Source organism: Scyliorhinus torazame, chromosome 2 (genome assembly GCF_047496885.1).
Source record: "Scyliorhinus torazame isolate Kashiwa2021f chromosome 2, sScyTor2.1, whole genome shotgun sequence".
In the NCBI taxonomy this organism is placed as follows: Eukaryota; Metazoa; Chordata; class Chondrichthyes; order Carcharhiniformes; family Scyliorhinidae; genus Scyliorhinus; species Scyliorhinus torazame.
In genome coordinates this window covers 333,741,383-333,748,652 of record NC_092708.1, presented here as the reverse complement: position 1 = coordinate 333,748,652, position 7,270 = coordinate 333,741,383, and the positions used below count along the sequence as shown (strand labels likewise).

At 47.5% G+C, this 7,270-nt stretch overlaps 1 long non-coding RNA gene across 1 annotated transcript; it reads left to right on the top strand.

Moving 5' to 3' along the window:
• The first annotated feature begins 2,040 nt into the window (after positions 1 to 2,040).
• LOC140407903 (uncharacterized) lies at positions 2,041 to 3,951 on the top strand. The gene is made up of 3 exons (XR_011939876.1): positions 2,041 to 2,146; positions 3,361 to 3,399; positions 3,672 to 3,951. It is a non-coding gene; the product is annotated as an uncharacterized lncRNA (long non-coding RNA).
• The last annotated feature ends 3,319 nt before the right edge of the window (positions 3,952 to 7,270 follow it).

Below are 7,270 nucleotides of genomic sequence, written 5' to 3'. Positions count from 1 at the left end.
AGGGGGGATGTTATAATATACACCAGTATATCATGGTGCAGACAAACACTGATGGACACACAGTGGGACCAATCAACACACACAACACCGCAGCCAATCACTAGTTTGAGTACACGCACTATAAAGACAGGGGGCATCAGAGTTCCCGCTCATTCGAGTTGCAGCTAGCTAGGAGGACAGAGCTCACAGCCTGCAACACAGACATTCACCATGTGCTGAGTGCATCGACCGGTTAGGACAAGGCAAAGGTCTTTAGTTAAAGTTAATATCATGTTAACCCACAGTGAGAGTATGTTAAACAGTTAATGACTCAATAAAATAGTGTTGCACTATTTCAAGTGTTGCTGACCTGTATGTGTTCCACGGATCTATAGCCCAACACAACAGTGGCGAGGGCTGGATGGTCATTCCTGTACAGGAGGATTTCTCCATCCTCACCCATTCCTTGTTTGGTTTCTTCATCCATCCCCTCACTCTCTCGGCTGTGGCTGCCTAGTGGTAGTATCACAGGTAATTTAGCATAGCCAATCCACCTAACCTGCACATCTTTGGAGTGAGGGCATCACAGTGGCGCAAGTGGTTAGCACAGTTCCCTCACGGCGCCGAAGTCCCAGGTTCTATCCCGGCTCTGGGTCACTGTCCATGTGGAGTTTGCACATCATCCCCGTGTCTGCGTGGGTTTCCTCCGGGTGCTCCGGTTTCCTCCCACAGTCCAAAGATGTGCAGGTTAGGTGGATTGGCCATGATAAATTGCCCGTAGTGTCCAAAATTGCCCTTAGTGTTGGGTGGGGTTACTGGGTTATGGGGATAGGGTGGAGGTGTTGACCTTGGATAGGGTGCTCTTTCCAAAAGCTGGTGCCGACTCGATGGGCCAAATGGCCTCCTTCTGCACTATAAATACTATGATAATCAAAAATTCTATGATAGTTTAAAAACGAACCAACTCCCACACGTATATAAACCTTTGTCCACCATGACTCTAACTATAGATTTTACCCTTCCAGGCAGAGAAACATTAAACTAAACCCACTTAAGAATATACCTTGGGCTATATTCTCCGGTCGCCGACACCGAAATAGCATTCGGCAACGTGCTGGACAATCCAAATTCCCGACAGAATCGGGGGCGGTGCGGCTTTCGGGATGCTCCGCCCCCTCCAAAGCATCGTACTCGGAGAGTACGCCGTGCCACGTATTCACGGCCTCAGTCCATTGACTGAGGCCCGCCCCCCGATGGTCCGCGCCCGACCAGCCGAGTTCCCGACGGCGTGGTTCTCCAATGGTCTCACGCATCAGGAACTCGGCATGGCGGCTGCGGACTCAATCCAACGCTGCCACAGTCGGGGGAGGGCCAATCCGCGGGCAGGGGTGGAAGAATTCGGGGCTGGGGGCACTGTGGTGGGGCGGTCCGGTGCGCGCGAGCTGGCTGAAGTTGGGGGACTATTTTGTGGGCCTGGTCCACGAGTGGCATCCGCCATGAAGCACGGCGCTGGTGCTGCAGGCCGCCGCCGTACGCATGCGCGCCAACGGGCCCAGCAATTCTCCAGGCCTAAGAGGCAGCAAGAGCCGGGTGCTCCAAGCTGCCTTCCTGCTAGCCGCCAGCGAAACGGGTAATCGGTGGCCGCTTTGCGCCAGTTTCCCTGGCACACCTCCGTTCCCACGCCGGCGTGGGGACATTTTCTCCAAATTGGATTATCCAGCCCCTTATTTCTAATATTTATCACTATACATCCCTTAAAACTACCTTTGTTTTCCTAAAAATTGTTTCTGTTTTTAAAATATGAATTCTAATGCATGGAGGCAGAGATGAAGGAAAAAAATCAATGTGTCAAAAAGTATCTACTTATTCAGGAAGTTCTAGCAACATACATTTCCGGTCTATTGTTATATTCACAGCTCCAAAAACTAATTTCACAATGGTGAATGTTTACTCCTACAAAATTCCTAGGTGTGTTGCATGAAAGTCTTGGCATCAGCATCACTCGGCTGTAAACCCACAAACAACTGACCATAAAATGAAGGATCTACAATATCGATCCATAATCACTGGCTAGGTTCACCATCGTTAAAAAACATGTCACATGGGCGGCAACACCAACTGAATGTTTCCACCCTCTGATATCAACAGTCTTTATTCTGACTCCCAGGTGGGTGACAAACACGACTTTTAAAATTGTTTTGCAGTTGGAACTGAGCAATTGAGAATAAGTAATTAAACTGTCACTATTGATGTGTACATAATTAAAGAGATGAGCCCACCTGTGTTACATTTTTTTTTTGCCTGCAAACAATATATCCCGTGGTAATGAAAAGCTATTTATTTTTTCAATTTATTTGTATAGTGTACTTGGCATTTTGGAGAATTTTATGCTCTTCGAAATAATGACAACGACAGTCCAGCAGATCCAATGATTTTTGCTATGTTAGCACAGAGATAGTACTAAATACATTCATATGTTTAAGTATATGGGACTTCCCTAATAACTCCCAGGTCCAAGGCTGGAAGAGGAGCAATGACCTGGTTAAGTGTTCCAATTCACACAACTACTGTCCAGAAAATAAAATAATGTTGGTATTCTCCATTACAGAAGCAACTTTTATAAAAACTTATCTCCCCCACTTTATTAGTTTTCCACTGCGCAGGGTGGCACGGTGGCACAGTGGTTAGCACTGCTGCCTCATAGCGCTGAGGACCCGGGTTCAATCCCGGCCCTGGGTCACTGTCTGTGTGGAGTTCGCACATTCTCCCCTTGTTTGCGTGGGTCTCACCCCCACAACCCAAAGATGTGCAAGATAGGTGAATTGACCACGCTAAATTACCCCTTAATTGGAAAAAAAAAATTAGGAATTTATAAACATTAAAAAAAAAAGATTTCCATCGTGCAATGAGGAGTCGATGCCCTCATTCATGAAGGAACCTTGATTCAAGCTCGTTCAGCGTACCCATAACAATTGCAGGCTATGCTTGTGCCAGTGCTAGCTCTTCAACTATTTAGTCTAATCCCACGTCTCTGCTCATTCCACATAGCCTTTAATATTCTTCCTTTTTCAAATATTTATCCAATTCCCTTTTAAATAATGTCACAGTCGCTACCTCAATAGCCAATTGTAGCGACATATTCTGTATTCTGACAGCATTCTAGATGAAAACAATCCTTCAAAATTGCTGCCCTGTTCTTCCATTGATGTTCCTGAGTCTGCGCCTGCTCTTCCCCTTTTTCAGTGAGGAAGCAACGATTGTTCCGAGAGTCGGAAAAAGAAAAACCCTTTTAAACAAATTCTTAGAACTTCATATTTTCCATGTCGTTTTCTGGTGAATTGTTAGCCGTACATTTTCCATGTTTGTTAATGTCTTTTCTAGAATGGACTTCCCAGACCTGCACGCAATACACAAGATAAGGTCAGATTAATATCTTGTACTCTCTTGCTTTTACATTCAATGTCACTTTATAAAAAAAAAACTGAATCCCATTTACTTTTAATGTGTTCATTATCATCTGCCCTTCCATCTTTGAATATCTACGTATCTACAACCTAGCTTTCCCTATTAGTTTATTTTATTAATGAATATATATATACCATGTTGGTAGTTCTTCCATTCATTGTCCTTTCTTCCAGATATTATATTTCTGTGCATTAAAGTGTACCTTTACCTCGTTGATCACTCCACAGTCTTCTCCACCAACTTACAATCCATCGCATTCACCCTCATGGACCGGGGTGTCATGTGTCCCTTAAGGGATACACCATGTCCCCTATCTCCAAGATAGCCTGTGGAAAACCGCTCTTGGGAGTCTCCAAGATGAGTTTGAGTGACTCGAGTGGGACTGCAGGTGAATGAGTTGGCCAGCAGAAAGATGATAACGTTGTGAGTACAGGATTGTAAGGTTTGATTGATTTTGATCGCCTCCCTGCCATAATTCTGATTTTACAACTCCCCCTCTCGTGCTGTTCTCCCTGTTCTCATGCTTACCAAACTCCTCCCCCCCTCCCCCCCCATCCCCAACTCTCATGGCTGCTGCTTTTACAATCACCAGCTCAGCAGCTCTCCCTGCCTCACCCTCCACTCCGGCCAAGATTGAAGTGTCCCTGAATTTATTTCAGAAGAGCTGGTCACCCCACCCTCATGTTTTGCTATCTATACCCTTAATTTGTTAACATCAGCAAATTTACTTGGATGTTTTCTTGTATCACAGATGGTATTAAAGCAGTGGATCAAAACTGTGTTCCCTAATGTATGGTTCTGCCAAATTAAATATACTAGTTTGACTTTTTTTTGCATCTCTGATCAAGTACGCAATAAAAAGGTTTTACCAGTTTTTCCACATTTTTTTGTATAGTCTTTCAGAATTCATTTGTTCAAATTTTATTTTCAATAAAACTGCTTGCTAAAACATGAAAAAAACGGAGGAAGGCAATTTTACAACACTTTGTGAAATGGTTTGGCCCTGTCATCATTTCCTATGTGTTTCCCTGAAGTGATAGCAACGTCTGGCAAAATCCAACACAACACATCCAGGGTTGACCTTGGAATAGTTTTTAACTTTCCCTTTCCCCCATCGCGGAGATGGAATATTATTCATTTTCTGTTTTAGCCAGCAGTGCATATTCCATCTACTGAACTACCTGTATTGTTCAAAGGATCAGAAGTAAAGGCTGTTTAGATACATTAAAGTTGATTGTTTCTGAACCACCTTTTAGACAGTTAGGATGCCGGACCAGACCCTAACATTGGTTAGGATAACGGACAAGAACCCCAAACAACTTTTTTTAAATTTGTAAAACTGTGAGGAAAGGATACTTCACCCAGGAGTGATGTGTCTGACCAATATATTTCTTTTATATTAAAACAAACTTTAATTTCAATATGAAATTACCTCATTAACATCAAAGAAAATGGGCGTGATTTTCCGATCACGGGGCAGAGCATCCGCGCCGTCGTGAACGCCGTCGCGTTTCACGATGCCGTGAAACAGGTGCGGGCACTAGCAATTCTGGCCCCCACAGGTGGCCAGCACGGTGCCGGAGTGGTTCACGCCCCTCCAGCCTCACTTCCTGGCGCACTGGGGGCGGCACCAACCCACGCATGCGTGGTGGCTTTATGGCATGCGCCGGCCCCGACGCAACATGGCGAGGGGGTTCAGGGGCCGGATGCGCAATAAAGTAGGCCCGGGGGGGAGAGGCTGGCCCGTCGATCGGCGGGCCCCGATCGCAGGCCAGACCCCATCGGAGACCCCCCCCCCCCCCCAGGGACGGAGCCCCCTCCCCTCCACACAGACCGCCCCCCGACCCTTCGTGTAGAGTTCCCGCCGGCAGTGACCAGGTGTGGACGCCGCCTGCGGGACTCTGCTTTTTCAGCACGGCCGCTCGGCCCATCCAGGCCGGAGAATCGGTGGCCCGGCCTCGTACAGTGGTCCGCGACCGGCGCTGATTCTCCGCACCTCGCCGACGTCCGGGCGGCATGGCGCGGTATCAGCGATTCTCCGGCCCGGCACGGGGCTGGGGAACCGTGCCCAATAGCTTTACAATTTTCAGTTAAACAGTTCTTAAAAAAAGGAAAAACCTGAACTTGCTATCTATACCTGCCACTAAATCCAATTAAGCAACCTAATACAGTTCAAATGGCATTTATAAATAAAGTTAACAAACAGATTACTTGCTTAGTTGTGTGGAGACTTTTGGGGGAGAGACCTTTTCAGGAGCAGAATTTTTGCTCAACTTCGCAGCATTTGGCAAAACTGCTGTTCAAATTAAAATCTTTCAGTCTTGTCAGACTCAAATCCTATGGCAAACTGCAAATATACAGACAGACCTGGCTCCTCCCATTAATTACATCATCTATATTCCATTAAGAGGATACATACTAGGATTAAACTTAGCTGGGACTAAATATAAATCCTCATAAATTATCTACTCTCCAGGGAATCTCCAGCAATCATAACGATGTTCCATTAACCCCATTGTGACTAAAGCAATCATGACCGCACTTTGTATGACTTCTTAATTACAGCTTTAGCAGACACACAGGGCAAAATACTCTATTTGGGAGACTAAGTGTTGACGCCGGGACTGAATTGCATGTGCTTCAGGTTCCCACTGGGGGCGCTATTTGTGAAGCAATTCTGGACATGCTAATGGGCCAGTACTCTGCTGGTACGAATTACAAGCAATTCCCTACCCAGCGGGTGTTCTAATCACTAGGCAGGAGTTAGCGCCAAAGAGCATGGCAGCAGGAGCTGTTTTTAAGTGCTCCACTTACCACACACTAACTGCAGCCACCAAGCTGGCTCAGAGAAGACCTGCCCCCCGAGGTTGGGAGTCCGAGATGAACCCACAGCTCCATACCAGTGAGGAGCGGGAGGAACACCCCCTTCCCCAGCATGGGTCACAGACTCAAGCCTGCCCTCCTGAATACTGCCTAGGAGGTGGTGGCAGAGGCAGTCAGTGCTGCCAGTCTCACCAGGGGACAGCTGGTGATCGGAGGGGTGGGGGTCACTGGTGAGTCCTCTGCCCTGAGAGGGGCAGAGAACTAGGGAAGGTTCCGGAAGCTGCAGTGCAGGTGTCCTCTGGTTGGGATGAGCTCTGCTGATCCCTTCCTGCCTCTGCAATGCGCTTCTGAGGATTGTCAGCACCTGGTGGTCCCTGATTGAGCTTGGCCCTTGATGATACAGTTGGGTATGAAGGTGTCCAGAGGGGCATGCTGGGTGGACTCCCAGATGACCAGAGACCTTCTGAGTATTTGAAGGACACAGACAGCAGTGTGAGCAGACAGGAGCCTGTAAGTAGCACCAGTGGGGTCCTTTTAAAATACAGACTGCAGTAATGATAGTTTGAGCCAGGCCACCCCCATCCCAAGTGAGACACCCTGGCACCAAGTCACTACCCGCTACTGCACCCAGCCCGGGCAGCCACCCCCCAACAAGACCGAGAGATTTCAACGTTTTTTTCAGTGTTTTTCTAGCCTCCCTTTCCCTCTCCGTGACCATGGCACCCAGTCCACATTTGTAAATACTTGTAAATTCATGCCCGCGTGACGTCTGTCTGAGAGGAGCAGAGTATCGCGGAAGGGTGGAGCTTACTGTGTCCAACCCGCTAATCACATTTAAATGCATGCAAATGCCGGTTTTGCATGCCGCCGCTGGTGCAGGGTTGAAATCTCGTTATCGCCACCAGTGAGGGACCGGAGCATGGTGCCTGAATTGGCACCAGGCGTGGACCTCCATTTTGGCTGGACGTCCGATTCGCCACCAATTCCGGTTCACGTTTGCAGG